Source organism: Castor canadensis, chromosome X (genome assembly GCF_047511655.1).
Source record: "Castor canadensis chromosome X, mCasCan1.hap1v2, whole genome shotgun sequence".
Lineage (NCBI taxonomy): Eukaryota > Metazoa > Chordata > Mammalia > Rodentia > Castoridae > Castor > Castor canadensis.
In genome coordinates, this window is record NC_133405.1 from 62,571,008 (window position 1) to 62,589,485 (window position 18,478).

The 18,478-nt window shown below is 34.5% G+C and overlaps 2 pseudogenes; one reads left to right on the plus strand and one right to left on the minus strand.

Annotated features, from left to right (window-relative positions):
* The first annotated feature begins 324 nt into the window (after positions 1–324).
* Positions 325–1,852, plus strand: LOC109675797 (serine/threonine-protein phosphatase 4 regulatory subunit 2 pseudogene; annotated as a pseudogene).
* A 10,712-nt stretch (positions 1,853–12,564) lies between these two features.
* Positions 12,565–13,562, minus strand: LOC109675798 (selenide, water dikinase 1 pseudogene; annotated as a pseudogene).
* Between the last annotated feature and the right edge of the window lie 4,916 nt (positions 13,563–18,478).

The window sequence follows — 18,478 nt, forward strand, 5'->3', positions numbered from 1 at the left end:
TTTTTTTTCATGTTAAGTCCCTTAACAGCATTTTGACTGGCTTTGGGCAAATAAAGTCTCTTTGATACTTTTTACATAGGATTGTTTTGAAGATTACACAAGTTTCCAAATTCACACATAATAAAACCTAAATAATGGCAGCTAATATCATTATAAACTAACAAAGTTAAAACTCTTGCATATAAAGTCCAATTTGGTTTTTCCTACACAGACCCCATGCTGTGCTAAATGCAAAATGGTTTGTGGACAAAGAAATTTGCCAAACCTGGTGCCATGTTGGAGGGCTGGTGGTAGCGGCTCAGGGAGGTGTTTGCTCTCTCGGGACACCCGCGGAGGGAGGCAGAGGCTGCGAGGGACTCCAGGAAGCCATGGACGTCAAGAGGCTGCAGGAGGCGCTGAAAGATTTTGAGAAGAGGGGGAAAAAGGAAGTTTGTCCTGTTTTGGATCAGTTTCTTTGTCATATAGCCAAGACTGGAGAAACAATGATTCAGTGGTCTCAATTTAAAGGCTATTTTATTTTCAAACTAGAGAAAGTGATGGATGATTTCAGAACTTCAGCTCCTGAACCAAGAGGTCCTCCCAACCCTAATGTCGAATATATTCCTTTTGATGAAATGAAGGAAAGGATACTGAAAATTGTCACTGGATTTAATGGTATCCCTTTTACTATTCAGCGACTATGTGAATTACTAACAGATCCAAGAAGAAAAAATGCACGAACAGACAAGTTTGTCAGAGGAGTAGAAAAGAATGTGATGGTTGTTAGCTGTGTATATCCTTCCTCAGAGAAAAACTGTTCCAATAGTTTAAATTGAATGAATGGTGTTATGCTTCCTGGAAACTCACCAAGTTCTACGGATAGGTCTAATATAAATGGTCCTGGAACACCCAGGCCACTTAATAGACCAAAAGTTTCTTTGTCAGCCCCTTTGACAACAAATGGTTTGCCTGAGAGCACTGACAGCGAAGAGTCAAATGTACAGCAAAATAAAGAGAAAAGCCACAGTGATTCTCCAGCATCTGAATCAGAAATTTCCTCAGTGACCTCTGTGAAAAACAAGCATCCAGATGAAGATACCGTGGAAGCTGAGGGTCATGAGGTCAAAAGACTCAGGTTCGACAAGGAAGGTGAAGTCAGAGCGATGGCCAGCCAGACCACTTCCAGGGAGGTTCCTTCAGTTAAGGTGGAAGGGAGAGAAGCATCATCTTCACTTCAGGAAAAAGACAAAGAAAGTAGTCAAGCCAGGCAGCACAATACAGAAGAGGAGGACTAAGAGGAAGAGGAGGAAGAAGAGTCTTTCATGACATCAAGAGAAATGATCCCAGAAAGAAAAAATCAAGACAAAGAGTGTGATGATGCCTTAACTGTGAATGAAGAGACTTCTGAGGAACATAATCAAATGGAGGAATCGGATCTGCCTCAAACGGAGAAAGAGTCACATTCTGAAGGTACTGAGAGTACAGGCCCTGTAAGTAGTGGCTCTGACTGCCAGGAGACAGAAGAATTAGTTGGATCCAATTCCAGTAAAACTGGAGAGATTCTTTCAGAATCATCCATGGAAAACGACGATGAAGCCACAGAGGTCACAGATGAACCGATGGAACAAGACTAACTACCTAGAAGCATATAGATACAGTATTTTACGTACAGTTCTGGTTTCACACTGTATAAAACTTTTATGTAATAAAGTGGACCTTTAGTTTTACAAGAAAAGCAGGTTGTAAAATAAAGTACTTTAAGAATGAATCCTAAAAGAGTTGTACATGTAAGAACTGTGAATATCAGCTCCTTTGGGTCCTGCTTACTGCTCTTTTTTGTTTTTTTTCTTTTTTTTGGGGTCTGGTCAAATCAGTGGTTTGTGTATAGATTTTTTTTTAATTTAGAATTAAAGTTTTTAAACTGGAAGGTAATTATAATTTTGAAAACCTTTTAAAGATGATTACATTTAGTTCATACATATGCAAGAAAGCTTTCTGTCTTGTCTCCTGACAGCTCTAGCAGTTTTCATATTTTGGTCATAGTTTCAACATTTTAACATGTTAATTATAGGGTTTCATGGTGGTTTCCAGATTTTATTGTTCAACTATGTAAAATGAAACTTTAAATCATATATACATATATATATATATATTATTCTAAGGGGGGAAATGTTATATTTTTCTGTTTCTATAAGAGATGAATACAGTGGATACTTTTTCTATTGGTAATGATTGAGTTTACCTCTTTCAGAAGACATTTTCTTTCTCTTCTGAGTAATTCAAATAAGATCTGGCCCTTGTGAAACCCTGGAAATCTTGTCTGTTGAAATACCAGCTTAAACACTTTCCAAGAGATCTGTTCAAACTAAAATTCTTTTGTATACTTCTGAGGTGCCTGAGAAAAAAAGACTTCATTATTTATGAGAAAATGTGCTTTATCTTGGAAATTGTGTTCAAACATTAGCTTGCTATTTTGCTGACATGAGATCATCTCAAAGAATTGGGCAGGTTCCTTAACCTTTTGCTTGCTTTTCTGAACATTGTGAATATCACATTTCTTTCTAAATTATTCTAGAGTGTGCAAATGTCAATGGTATGAAACACCACTGTACTGGAAGAATTAATGTATTACTGTAGTAATGTATGTACCTGAGCTAAGGTGACTAAAGCTTTAGGGGTCCATAGAAATCACCATAATTTGTATGGCATTTTGAAGTGAATTAAATATTTTTGAACATGCTTCTTTGACAGCCAGTGTTCTATTTTTCAGATCAACACAAAGCACAATGATTACTCTTAAACTCAATATTTTTCAGATTCACACATTTAAAGTCATGCAAGCTGCAACTTCCCTGTCAAAATTACTGGCTGCCAAATTTATACCTGTTTCTTCAGCTGTACCTTTTGATATTTAGAATTTTTAAATTTCTGTAAAGTAGATTTTGTAGAATGTAATGTGTTTACTGCCTTTGTGAAGCAGTATATAATTGTATAATTTCTGTGTGTAACTGAATGCTTGGGCTTTCAATACAGTATTCATATAAAGCAATAAATATTAATGTTATGAAAAAAAAAAGAAATTTGCCAAACCTTCATATTAAGCTGAGTGTTGGTGATCCTGTTATCCTAGCTACTCAGGAGAAAAAGATCAGGAAGATCACAATTTGAAGCCAGCCTTGAAGCCAGCCCTAGGAAAATAGTTTGTGAAATCCTATGCATAAAATACCTAACATGTAAAAGGGCTGGAAGAGTGGCTCAATTGGTGGACTGTCTGCTTACTAAGCACAAGGCTCATATTTCAAATTCCAGTACCACCAAAAAAAAAGGTCTTACTAAATGTGATCTATGTTATCATATAACAGCTTCTGAGAAGTCATATGGTAAAGAAACCAGTTTAACATTTTTAACAGAACATTTCCTAATTTTTTAATAAACAAAGAACATTATTACCTCTAAAAATTTGAAGGACTATGCTGAAAAATACTGGGCACAGAGCAGAAAATGATGATGAATTTGTTGTAAAGAAAAATATGTAAGAAAGCTTACAACAAAACCTACTAAAATCCTCCTTGCTGTCATATAAAAAGATTTCTATAACAAAATGATTATTTAAATGCAAGCTTTTAAGGTAATGTAGTGATTATTATATCAGCTTCCAATATAGCTTAGTGCCAAGCAAGCATACAGGTGTTTGATGCTAACCTTGTTTTTCTCAAGCATCATTATCTGTTCACTTTCAGTAAATTAATGTGAAAACAGTAAGAGATATTATAGCTTGTGTGTGGGCATGCATCCATGTGTATTAAAAATCAATATCATGTCAGTTTTATTTTTATTTCTAAACACTTTATTTTGAAATAGTTTTAGGTGTAAAGAAGAGTTGCAAAGATTTATAAATAGAGTTTTCACAAACCTAATGGCAACATAATATTATATTATATATAATATATATATTATTATATATAATATTATCAAGACATGTTACAAACTAATAAACTGACACTGGCACAAATTAACAATACTCACTCTTTATTAAGATTCATCAATGTTTTTACTAACTTCTGCTTTCTTTCCCATAAAATGATACCTGTTGAAACTGCTCCAGGAATGGTGGGAGGGGACATAAAAGAGAGTGGTGGAAGAGGTGAATTCAAGTATGATATATTTGACATATTGTAAGAATCTTTGTAAATGTCACAATGTATCCACACCCAGCACAGTAATAAAGAAAAAAAGAAAGAAAAAATGCACCATTACATTTAGTTTTCATTTTTCTTTATTCTCCTTTACTTTTGACATTTCTTCAGCTCTTCCTTGTTTTTCATGATTTTGACACTTTTAAAGAGCACTGGCAGCTTTGTGAAACATTACTTTATTTGTTTTTTTGATGTTTTTCTCATGGTTAGATTGGTGTTATGGATCTTCAGGAAAAATACCACAGACATAAAGTGCCATTTATTACATAACATCAGTTATTACAACATTAATAAGTTATTACTATTGATATGAACCTTGGTCACTTAGCCAAAGTCACATCTGGCAAGTTTCTCCATTGTAAATTTTACCATTCTTTTCATTCGATACTTTACTCTTTGCAAGTGAGTCACTAAGTATAGCATATACACAAGGAGATAGAAATTAGGCTCCATTCTTATAAGAGGTATAGAATTTATCAAGTTATGTGAAAAACCCAGGAGTATGACTAGTAAAAATTCAGTATTTTTACTATTCTATGTTATAATGCTCTATTGTGTAATGTTATTTTAATTGAAAAATAGTAATTAAACATGAAGAGTGAACATAAACTGAAAGACTCTATAAATATCCTGATTCTCTTTAAAGTTTCATCTACTAGTTTTAGTATCTATCAGGGAATCTTGGTTGTTTATTAAGCTGATGTTCTAATTGTGGTTTTCTACTTTCTTCATTCATTTCACATTTATTAATTGGAATTTCCCAATGAGTATGTTTGTCACTTTTCTCACATTTATTTATTAAGTTGCTTACTTATATTAGTATGGACTTATGGATATTTATTTTAGCCTTTGATTTACAATCCAATACTAGTGTTATTTACTAAGCTGCTTAAATTTTTCCAGGTTTGGCCATTAGGAACACTTTCATGTTGATACTTTTTGTCCTTTTGATATTTCCCCATCCTCATTTTAAAATATTTAAAATTTTTCAGATACTGTAAGATTATCATCTTGTGTTTTATTAGCTTCAGCCTTTTTCTAAGACTGGTCATTTTAGACAGATTATTCTTAATAGGTTAGTCCAAGAGCAGCAAATCTTTATTATAAAGAGCCATATAACAAATATTTTATGCTTTGGAGGTCATATGATCTGTGTCACAAATAGTTAACTCTATTCTTATATCTAAAAATGATGGCTATATTCTGATAAAGTAGGTAGCAGATCAGATTTAGTCCATGGGCCATAGTTTGCTTAATATTGGTTTAAATATCAAAAAGTCTTATACACCATAGAGTTTTATTTAGCCACAAAGAAGAATGAAATTTTGTCATTAGCAGGTTTCAGGATGGAACTGGAAAACATCATTTTAAGCAAAGTTAGGCTCAGAAGGCCAAAAATCACATGTTCTTCCTCATATACAGATTATAGACCTAAAACAAATGCAGTAATATTATTGGACATGGATCACACTAAGGGGAGACTGTGCATGTGAGGGAAAGGGAAAGGAAGGAAGTCAAAAGCTTGAATGTGTTTGATGTGCCCACTTTATAGGAATGAACTGTATAGACGCCACTATGGGAAGGGGCCAGGAACTCATGAAGAGTTCCGGTAGAGATGGACCAGTTTAGGTTGTAACACACATGTCCATGGAAACAGCACAAGGAATCTCCCTATATACCTATCTTTATCTAGAACTAGCAAAAAAGAATCGTGTTTTTCTTTTCATCTTTTATGTCTTTTCTTCTACAAATTCGGAGAGCAAGAAGGCAGAACCCGTTTTGGTAGGGGAAGGGAGGGGGAAGGGTAGGTAGCCCAAATAATGTATACACATGTAAGTTAATGCAAAAGTGATAAAATAAAATTTTAAAAGTTTAAAGTCAAAGTGGTAAAGGCAATTATTGGAAACATCTGCTGAATATTATGTGAGGTTTATTTGTAATCTTTAAACCAAAAGAACCAATTTCATTCCTCTTTTTCCTTCTTCTAGTGCTCCTGTTATGTTTATGTTATTCCTTTTGTAGTTCCACAGTCCTTAACTATTCTGTTTTTCAGTCTCTGTCCTTGATTTACTGTTTTGGAGGTTTTTATTGGTATATACTCAAAATCAGGTTAAACTGAGTTTATCAAAGGCATTCTTCATTTCTGTTAGTGTTTTTGATTTCTAACATTTCTTTTTGGTTTTTTTCCTTAAGATTTTTATCATAAGATGGAGTTGATTTTTCTGTTGGTTCAACATTTTACTTTTTAGGATAGAGCACCTACTTCTAAGGATTTCCTAAGCATCTTTAACCTCTGCTTACATTACCTATCTCTATTTGCATGCCATTTGCTTTATCCATTAGAGCTTTTAGTGTATTAATTAGAGATGTTTTAAATTTCTGGTCTGATAATTTCACCACTTCTGTCAATTCTGGATCTGATGTTTTCTCTGTCTCTTCAAGTAGTTTTTCTTTTTATGTTTTACTGTATCTTATATTCTTTCTTGGAGATAAGACATGATGTACCAGGTAAATGAAATTGCTCTAAATAAGTCCTTAGTAATATAAAGTGTGTAGGGAGGGGAAGCATTCTATATTCCTGTAATTAGAGTTTTGTCCTTTAGTGAGACTTGACTCTTGACTATGAAATTTAGGAGTGTTCATACAGTTTTTATCTTTCCATTGTGGCAGAGTTTGATATTTCCCTTCCCCCAGGATAGTTAGGCTCTGATAATACCAGTGGAACTTAGATCTTGACATACTAATTTCTCAAACAAAATCCTCTGCCATATCAAACATGTCTCTTTTGCTTGGGACCTTGCCAGATGCACAAGTTGATGCTTTGCCCCTAGTATTTACTATGCAAATCTGGATAGGGTGTTGGAAATAATACCCATAAATGTCTGGGTCCCCTCCTTTTTCCATGATTGATTTCTCTTGGAGTTTTAACTCTTGGAATTATCCACAATAAGCCTCCAGCAATTAATAGATTGTAACTTGTGTTTTCCTCCCTTAACATTGGTTCTTTCAGTGGTTTCTGCTGGAGAGATACTGCTCTGGTAATAGTGACTCCCATGAGCCTGCCTTTACAATCATGGAGGCAATAATTTGAGCTTTGGCCTCACTTTTCTTATTATTCCCAAAGAGTTGGTTTTTCAGTCTGTTCAGAATTTTACTTATTGGGATACAGTGCCAACTTCGAAGTTCCTTACATATTAGAATTAAAAAAAACCACTTAAAATTGTATTTAAAAATATACCAAGTTAAATATTTTTCCTATGTGTGCCAAATATACCATATTGCAAGCTACTTTACAATACTTCTGCCACCTCAAATTCCACATGTTTTGGAAGTTCTAATCTTCTTTCTTGCTGCCTTCCTCCTTCTACATTCAAATATGCAGTTCTTGCTTAACTTGTGAATGTTTTTAGCACATTTCTGAATGGCACGTGTTGTACCTTATTCATATGTGTGACTTGACTGTGTCTGAGCAGTTGAAGGGAAAGAACAAAAGATTCAGAAAAAATAGTTTTATTCTGAAAATGAAATAGAAATTATTGTGTGCTGCAATTGTAATTATTATGTGTGAAAATATATGTATAATCAATATTTTCTTTCATTAAATAATAGAAATAAATGCTAAACTTTATACTAACACTGTATGGACAGCTGTTCATAAGGCAGATCTCAACTAGGGTAGAGCTTGTATTCTAGTGAGAAAGTAGTCAGTATAGTTTTAAACAACTAATTTACGTGTGCTGTGATGAAAATAAGAAAACCAATAATGAGATAGTGAAAGGAGTTGGGTACACAACTATATTAACAGTGTGAATTAAGAAAAACCTCAACAAGCAAAAATCTCACGTTTTTCTTTTTATCTTTTCTCTTTTTTTCCTATAAAGTTGGAGAACAAGAGGGAAAACAGGTCTTGCCTGGGGGTGGAAGGTAGCACTAGTGGGAGGGGGGTGGTTGCAGGGAAAATGGAATAGGAAGGTACAAAATCTGTGGACACTTGGTAAATGGAAAAATGATACCTTTTGAAACTATTCCAGGAATTGGGGGAGGGAGGAATAAAGGAGGGTGATGGAGGGGGTGAATTCAAGTATGATATATTTGATATACTGTAGGAAACTTTTTAAATGCCACAATATACCCCCACTAAACACAACAATAAAAAAGAAAAAAAGGAGAAAGAAAAGCCTCTCTAGCCAGGCACTGGTGGCTCATGATTATAACTCTAACTAATTGGGAGACCAAGATCAGGAAAATAATAGGTCAAGATCACCCTAAGTAAATAGTTAAAGAGAACCCAGCTCCAAAATAACCATAGCAAAATAGACAAGAGGTATACTTCAATTGGTAGAAAGCCTGCTTTGCAAGGGTAAAGCCCTAAATTCTACCACCAGTCTCACCAAAAAAAAAAAAAAAAAAGAAAAGAAAAGAAAAAGAAAGAAGAAAAGCCTCTTTGAGGAACTGATATTTTTATTAAGAGTTACATGATGATAGGGAGGCATCTATGACAATATCTGGAAACAATCTATTCCAGAGAAGGAAAAATAATTGCAGTAATTATAGCATTGATAGTAGTTTTTTGGTTTTCTTTTTCTTTTATTTATATGTGCATACAATGTTTGGGTCATTTCTCCCACCTTCCCCCGGCCCCCTCCCTTACCCACCTCCTCCTCCCTCTCCCCCCACCCCCTCACTTGATAGTAGTTTTATTGAGCACTTTGCTTAGATATTGGATTCATCATTTTATGCTCATCATTTCATTTAGTCCTCAAAGAAATAATTTGATTTAAATATTATATCCTCATTTGGGGCAAGGCAAAACAGATATAAAACCTAAGGGACTTATCCAAAAGCACACTAGTGATATGTAGGAAAAGCAGAATTCAAGCAAGTATGTGTGATACCAAAGCGCATGTTCTTAACACTATTCTGTATACCACTTAAGGCAAAATGTGTGCATATGTTATTTTCTTCCAAGATTGTAAATTCTTACATGTTCAAGTTCTTTGTTTTAAATAGTGCTAAATATAAACAGGTAGTTTTCATCAATCCATGTTAAACCAAGAAAGGTAGATTGCCAGAGAAATCAGTACGGAAATTTGTATGTTGGTTGTCCCTGAGTTAAAAAACTGACTGCTGACTCTCTTCCAGGAATATAATGAATAGCTATGTGATGTTGATGAAATAATTTAATCCCTCTTGTCCTCAATTTCTTCATAAGTAAATAGAGGAAAGGCTTCAAGATGATGACTAAACTATCTTTCAAATATAATTAGACATGAAAAAATGTTATTAACTCTTGAGGTAGAAGAAAAGAGGAATGTTGTTTTACAATTCCTTTCACAAATGAAATTAAGGAGAACAGTTGCTTCAAAGAACTGTATACTATTAAGAACTTCTACTACCTTTTCAAAACCTTTCTTCCTCTTCGTACTTTCGTTCTCCCTATACCAATTTCATTTGTTTTATGTATTTAGAATGACATACAGAGAATAGAACTTTATATGAATTAGAGAATGTGACTTAGTTGGCATACATAAAATATACTTTAACACTTTTTCCTAGTATGAATTACAGAAATAAGTAGCATAGGAAAATGGACTCTTGTGTTGACTTATTGCCTTGGAGAAGATGGTTCACAATGTAATTGGTATTAGGATTAGTCTTCTTGCCAATGAGTGGAATTATAGTATTGAGACATAGAAAGAAAGTATTTTGGTCTGCAATAACAAGAATTTCATTATTATTTTATGAAATATATTTGTCACTTATGCTTCTTTGCTAACCTGTTGAATTTCTTCTCACAAGGTGATTTAACATTACTTCTACTTCTGTTGGTATTATTTTACAAATAGAGGTCTTATTTGAGCAATGTAATTATCTGTTGTGCTTTCTTTTCAAGTCATGTGGACTTTTCTAAATATTTTTGTCTATTAAACTTGAGAAAATGCATTTATCAAATTGAGAAAGTATTATAATTTTTAATTTGCTCAAGTATTTTGTTATTTTAGGTACTATCTCACTCTAAGGAAAATACATTTATGACTATACACTCGTATTCTTCAGAAATAAACTTTTCATCTGTGAGCAGTAAGTCATTTAATTCAAGATGGTGCAATATTTTATGGTTTTTCCTCAAAGTGCACTAAGTTGTGGTTTTACCTTCAGGCTGATACCATTATAGTCATGAATCTAGATTACATTAGTAAATAAAATTATATGATATGCATTCGCTCAGAAACTAATATATTTCCATTACATATAGACAAGACTTAGATTAGATGAGGTATCAGTTTATTTTATGAAACGAGTAATAGAATTATCATATTTGGAGATCATGAAAATCATGAGGCCTAAACTTTCATTGAATGAATGTCTCAGAAAATGTCTGAGAAGGAAGAAAAGAAGTGAATATTTATTCAGCCCTATTTGGAGTGCAATATTTCTTTTAAAATGTGTCACCCAGTATCATTAGGTTTTTTCCAGGCTATGTGTCATACTAAGATTTAATAATGTGTTGTATGTCTTCATTGCTGGTACAAAATATTATCTGAGACTGATAATCCTGTTCTAGGTATATAAATGTGGTTTAGAATAGATCAATTAAACTTTGTATAGAGTATTTCACCAGAAATGGCCCCATGTCAAGCAATATTGCATTGTGGTATGGAGTGTAGACCCTCAAGTCAGATTTTCAAGGATCAGAACTTACATGTATCACTTTATTTTTTATTTTTTTTCTGTACTCAGAGGTTTCCAACATTTTATTTTGCAGACCATTGGTGTGTAGCTTTTGAGGACCAACATCTTTATAAATTCCTATAAAATGTCCAATTAGTGTCCCTTCTGGGCAGCCTCTGCACTGCCTGCCAGACTTGGGTGGCTTCAGGTCCAGCTATGTACACACAACGCCGCTGCTCCAGGAGGGCACGTCCACACTGCAGCCACTTCCTTCCAGGGAGCTCCGTGTGCCCCGTCGTAGTTTCTTGTGGTGGGGATGGAAGGCCTCATGAAGCTCAGCTTTGGTGCCTGAAAACAGGAAGCATTCAAAAACTTGTAAAGACTCCATGCTTTTCTCTTATGAAGACAGACATTTGAGGTCTCAGTGCCTTTGTGCTTAATGATGGGAATCCCTCCTAACTGCTTAGTAGGTTAAAATATAAGGGAGCCTCTGCTTTTAAGTGACACAGATAACAATTTTTCAGATTGCTTATTTGTTCTAGAACTACAAAATTTAATTCAAGAAAATATAGGTCCCATGAAAGACATAAAAGTTTTATAAAACTAAAATCTAGTTTTCCCCAATAAAATGTATTTTAGGCAAAACCTTCCAACGCTTCTAAAGTAATACTAAAAGGGATCTGATTATACAAGAGCAATTCAAAATTTAAATATTTATTTTTTAATAACAAGTTTGAGTTTGAGCTTCAATGTTGGCCATGCAGATTTTTAACACAGAGCACAAAAAGTGTGCATGAAGAAAGTACTGGTGCAAAGGAGAAAGTGATGCTAAGATTAGACTAAAGAACTGCTGATCTGAAGAAAAAGAAGTCCTAAAATCACTATACAAAATATACAATGTATTAAACACTACCATCCATAGAAGTCTTTACTATTGATTATATTTAAAATTATTTGCACAGTTAATTAAATATTGAGTTGCAAATGAGTATTGTACATGAACCTCCTATGGGAAGGCAATTCTTTGTTGCACTATAGAACATCTAATTACGTTGCAAAAAGTACACTTTTTTTGCTGTAAGTAAAGAAAACAGTTAATGATAGTACTGTAAATATCAGGAAGGCTACTAAAAAAAGAAAGAAAATTCCTTTTTTGTAGACCAAGTGCTCTCCATGCACAGTGAAGCACCCACCTTGTGCCTTGTTGAACTGACTGCACTACAGGAGAACTAGACCTGACCCACTAGCCAGACTCAAGGAGCATGAACCCTCTCACTACTGGGAGACCACCATGTCATTTACCAACTCTCTTTCCAGAATACCATCCAACATGCTTTAAAAAGATCAGACTGCTGTGATAAATATACATAAAATTAAAAGACTGCTGTGACACTATTCTCAGTAATGTCTACACCATGTGAAAGCACCTTTAGAAAGAGCCTATATGGCAAGAGATACTTGTCTAAAGATTCAAAATGAATCAACAGTATTGGGTAACAATATAATTCTCCACTCAGAAGCTGCCAAGATTAGGTGCATCTTCAGTCAGCAAGAAAGGAAGTCCATGTCGTTCATTTTTTTAATTGTATCCACTCACAAATGGACCTAAGGTCACCAGATGTGTAGACACAATGAGATTTTTGTTCTTATAGTCTTTAATTGAAGTGATGATAAGGAATTAGATCTATTTAAAAAAAACTAAACAACTCTGTCTACATTAAGAGGTGGAGTTCACGTTTTGTGTGGCCACTTGTGGTGCAACTTCAATGATCGGGGGCTTATCTATGATTCTGGCCATGTGGTTGCCTGTCTCTACAATCCCAATAATCCACGCTTGATGGCCTTTGTCATATTTTGGGGACTTTATATCTGCACAGAACCAAGCTGCTTGTTCATGTGGTAAACAGATTAGAAGGCCTTATGACGTCTCTGGGCAGGTCCCATGCATGAGGCCAAACATGTTTCCACAAGCCTTGCTCATGGCAGCCATCTTGGCTGGCCCAGGAAGGTTGTGAATCCCAAACGACACCTCATTCCTCTGTTGCTTGGTCTGATTCTGTGCATTGCCCAAAATCCTGAAGCCTGTGATGTTGGTGGCTGCATGGGCGTTGAGTGTATGCATAAGTCCTGCAGCTGTCCTGTTGAGCCACGCCATGTTCACCATTGCCTCTTGGTATGCTAGATCCACGTCTTCCTAGGTTACCACAAGCTTAATTTTATTCCATTTTTCAGGAATATCCAGCCACTGGTGCACAGCAACAGCGACTTGCATCCCCAGGGATTTTGTCAACACTAGCATGTCCCCTGGTACTGCACTGTCTGGCATGATAAACGCATTAGGCTGGCAGACAGTAGTTTCGACTCCTCCCAGGACAATCCAGGGGTTTAACACTGTCTGGCCACCTGTCACAATGTCCCTGCTTCCTCTGCCGCATCTTTAAAACCCTGTATAATTAAGGGTATCACTTTATCACTTTCTCTGTCAGTCCTTTTATTACTGACTCCAGGGAGCATCAGCATATTGTCACTCTGTGAACCCCATTGCCTAGAGGCCACTGATGACATTGGCACATGCTATCCTGACCATCGTATAAGGGTCACCTACGATGGGATAAATGTAATCTGTGGTTTGAACCAAGGAAAGACCACCATGCCTCAAAGGAGTGACGCAAGTATCCATTCCAATGCCAGCCTTGGCATGACAGCTCCCAGAAACTGCTCATCTTCTTGGAGGTGGTTCTCTTGCAAGGACTCCAGCAACTTCTACAGGACATCTTGGGGCACTTTGCAGCCTGTGACTTTCAGTTCAATAAATCTCATTAGTCAGAAACTCTTGTCCAATTCATAACTTTCCAGGTTAAAGGACTCCTGTGTAGATATGGTTCTGGGACCCACACTCCTCACATTTCAGCCCCTCTCCTACCTCTCTCATGGTCAGCTGGGTTCTCTACTTCTGATCCACTGGTTTGCTTTGCTCCCTCCTCCTCCCACCTGTATCACTTTATACCTATATGGTCATATGCGTGAACTTGTTCTTTTTTGTACCTTGATTTCGTTACCTGTAAAATGGAAGTAAGATGGATAATTATCTAATAGAGATGTGAGAAATAAATGAAACAGTGAAATAAATAATAATCCTCTGACAAATAGTAGAATAACCAATAAATGTTAACTACTGCTATATATTAAGAAATCTATGTTTATGATGTTGACTATAAAGATTTCATGACAATCATTGTCAACTACCTTGTAGAATCAGTGATAACTATGTGGATCAGTTATAGGTATCATAGAGTCCACCTGAGAAAATAGACATGGACTCTGGATTTCTTGAGCAAATATTGCCTTTAGTGGAAAGATATAAGGTCAGTCATAGTTTTAAAGGAAATCTGACAAAGGGAGTCTCAGAAAGATCAGGAGTCAAAACATTTCCAGGGATTCAATTTTGAGAAATAACTTCTATTTCTTATCTTTTGATTTTCCATTCTGAATGCAAATTCAGAAAAAAAGAGAGTGTGATTCAATTTATTAGAGTTGCAGGTTGGCTTTCCTTGGGCTTGGTAAGATGAAACACAGTGATAGTCCCACCTAGCCTTCATTCAATAGTGAACATGCAGATTCTAAAGGGAAGTGAAAAGAATATTAGGCACACAAAACTGTAGATATCTACGATGGTGTATCTATGACATTTTTCATGCTTACTAGTCACTTCTAAAAGTGGAAATATTTAGAGTGTGATTTGATAATGAGATTGATTTGATATAATAAGAGCAGAAAAGAAAACTGCTGTTTAGAAATATTGAGTGCACTAAGGTCAGCAATAAAGAAGCTTAGAGGAATTTAAGTTCAGGGCAACCATAATTGCAGAGTATTAACCAAAGTTTATCATTAAAACAAAGATTACTATATAAAACTTGCCAAGCATATTTCGCATGTATTTTTTGATGTTATGTAGACTTTTCTTTCTTAAACAATGCATAATTGTCTTATTACACAAAGTTGAAATCATGTTGTTATTGTGGTTTCTGTTTCCTTTTGTCTTCTTACACCTCTTCTATATCTAATCATTTAGTCTTGAATCACTTAATAAACTATTTTCCATGCAGATCTGAGAGTCTTGAGAGCCCAAAGAATAGAGTAACTTACAAAATTAACATCTATAGAAAGCAACGGGTTAGAATGGATTTCTGATTCATTGCCCAGAGAAATTTAGTGATTTATAGAGGTCAAGATGTTTTTTAAATTTAGTCTAATTTTTTAAAAAAGGAGAGTAGGTATTGTGTGCCCTCTGTTCACCACATTCAATGTGGTAGAGGCTCTAGTCTTTTGCAAATAAGATGTGAAGATCAGATATTTTGTTATTATTTATACCACCATTGATTCCCTTATTTTGTATTTTTGACAATTTTTTCATTTTAGAATTGCTAAAACTGTGAGTTATTCTTAATCACTGTTACATAGCAGTTCTTTTTTTCTTTCTCCTTTTATTTTATCATTTTTACATTTACTTACATGTGTATACACTGTGCCACCAACCCCCCAAACCCCCCACAATGCCCCAGCTTCCAGGCAGATCCTGTTCTGCCTTAATTAGAACCAAATACCATTCATTTAAATTGAATTGCATCTGTACATAGAGTCTAGTAAAGAGTCAAATCTTCCCTACCAGCTAGTCCTTACATTCTGCATTAGTATAAGATGTGAGTTTCTTTGCTTCTCAGATTCACACATGCAAAATGGAAATAGTAATTCCTTTCTTATAGAGTTGTTGTGATAATAGGATCTGATTTTGGATGTAATGTTCAAACCATAGGACTTGGCTCATTATAGAAAAATCACTGAATTCATTTCCCTGAGGAGTGTAGATATAGGGCCATTGAATAACTAGAAATAAATGAATATTAAGATAACACTTCAAATATTGTTTCAACTTTAATTGTTTGACTATTGTAGCAATAGGTTTGCATGATCCTAATGAAGTAGTGAAGTCATTTAGAAGACAGGTTTCAACAGAACTCTGAATCCAAATATTTTCTTGAAAATGAATGGCTTTTCTATTTAGCTCATCTAAGGCACAACAATGCCTAGGAAAGCAAATTTTAAATTGCTTACTACTTGCTTGCAAAGCTTTCGCTCTTAATGGTGAGGTTTTTTTAGACAAGTCTCTAATGTAGTACAGGCTGACCTTGATGTAGCTATATATGTCACACTGCCCACAAACTCCTAAACCTCCTGCTTCAGACTTCAGAGTGCTGTTGTTACAAGTGTGCATCACCATGCCTGGTATCATTTTTTTGTAATTGTAGTATGTTGAGTGCTTCTTCTTACCTTTGTCTTATCCATTCCCAGACCTTATCTTCAACGTACTGATTCATCTATTTTGGGCTCCTGTCTTTAAACATATTTAGTATTTTAAAATATTTCCAATAAAAGTTTTCAAAAGTCTCTCCCTGCATTATATGTGTACATAAAACAGAGTAATTTAATCTTTTAAGTGGTTAATAGAGTGCATGTTCTGAGAGCAAATAAGAGTGGCAGTTTTTTCTTATTTACAAATTCATGAAGCTTGCAGATGTTATTTTAATAGCAGGAAGAACATGCTGATTAGGTTTGCCAGTTTATGCCAGTTACACAAATTAATCAATTTGTTTCTTTTGTAAATTTTCCAATGTTCAGAAGTCAACCTAAATCTTTATGTTGCTACATGTTTGTGGTTGCTTGAAAAAAATAAAATATTTGAAAATCATGGAGACAGTTAATATAAATTTACTAGATTATTGTAATAAAATAAAGCTACAGTCAGTACTAACTGTTTCAACCCTGTGCTTACCACATTCAATTGTTTTAAACTTTTTTTTGTGTGTATGTTCTTGATATGCTTCTTGAATTGTATTCTGTACTCAGATTAAGAGAGAAATTATTAAAAACATTAGCATGTTATAACACTATTTAATGTTAGCAAATTTAAATATCTCCTATTTATTAATCAATTTCCTGCATGAAAAGACATCTTAAGTGACCTTTTCAAAATACAAAATTAGTTTTGAAAATGTGAACCCTTAAGAGAAGTTCTTCAACTGCATATGTCATATACAAACTAAGGAAATGAAGAAAACAATAAAATAGAAAGAAATATGATAGTTCAATTTTTGTAATAAAATAATAGTTGATTATGTATAGGTTATTTCTTTGTTGCAAAATTATTTCCTACCTTTACTTGAGAAAAATTTCTAGCAGAGTTAATCAGATTTTCAAACTTTGAATATAGATGGGGGAAACATCTCTTCATCCTTAATTTTACAAAAAATATTTTTTAAATAATATATTTTTAAAAATTGGAATCAGTTTACAAACTTACGAAAACATTTATAAGGATTACCTTTTGCAATTCTGTACACATGCAGGAAAGATATTCTCCTCCCCCAACTCAGGCGCTGACACCTGCATTTAGGCAAATATTTCTTCTACATCCTTGTTGGAGTACCTACCATGTCCTACTTTGCTTGATAGCTACAGAACTTGTTTTTCTGGAAGAAAAGTAGATCAAAAGGAAAACCAGAAAGAAAATAATTTGTAATAAGCCTCATTGAGGAATTTTCCATCATCATCCTATACTTATCTTTATTGACTCGAATCTTGTTCCTTTCTGTTGAGTACACTACAAATCCTGAAGGACCCTAAACAAATTTGTTTAATTTTTTTGCTAGTCAAACTTGTCTTTGACTGTAGAGATTGAAAAAGTATGATATCTACATATTATATCATGAGATATCTCTGAGAGAGGGAGAGAGAGAGAGACAGAGAGAGGGAGAAAGAGAGAGAGAGAACCTGGGGCTTCAAGCAAAAGGGTAACAGATAATTTAAAAATGTGGAGGACTTAGTATAAAGCTTTAAAAAAGACAGTATGTTGTTAAAAGAAAGGTAAACTAATGTATCCATGCAATGAGTTAGGGACTCCAAAAATACTTCCACACAGGTATAGATCACAAATTTTTAGGAAGGTGAAACGACAATTAAATGGAGAAAGAATATTCTTTCCAACAAATTGTGTTGGAAAAACTGGATAGTCATAGCACATGAAAAAGTGTGAGAACCTTAACCCATACATTTCTCATACCATATATGAAATGAATCACAGAACAAAATGAGAAACTTTAAGAAACACTGTTAATTTAACCTTGGGTGATGTACGTGAGTTTTTTATATATGGCCCGCAATTCATGATACATAAAGGGTAAAAATGATTACCTAGACATCATTGAAATAAAATTATTCTGAATTCTATTCCTGCTATGTTGGTATCTACCTTAAGGTCTAAGTAAAATAAATTCTTGCCACTTCTATATGTTTTTATGCTTTATTCTTTTTGAAATGTTTATCCCTAACAATACAGTCTGTGACCCATTCATTACAGTATAACTCTGAAATTCTGGGGCTCCTCAAACTTAGGTAAAATCATAACTCACTTGTGTTTCTGTACTATTTTCAGTTCATCTTACTGTTTTTTAGTCTGCTGAGCTTTGTTTGGCAGCTTATCTCATTGATTTTGCTGATTTTAATGGTTTGAAGGATGAAGATCACATATTTACCTTTTCTTACCCCTAGGCTTAATCAAAGGCTCCATGCACAGT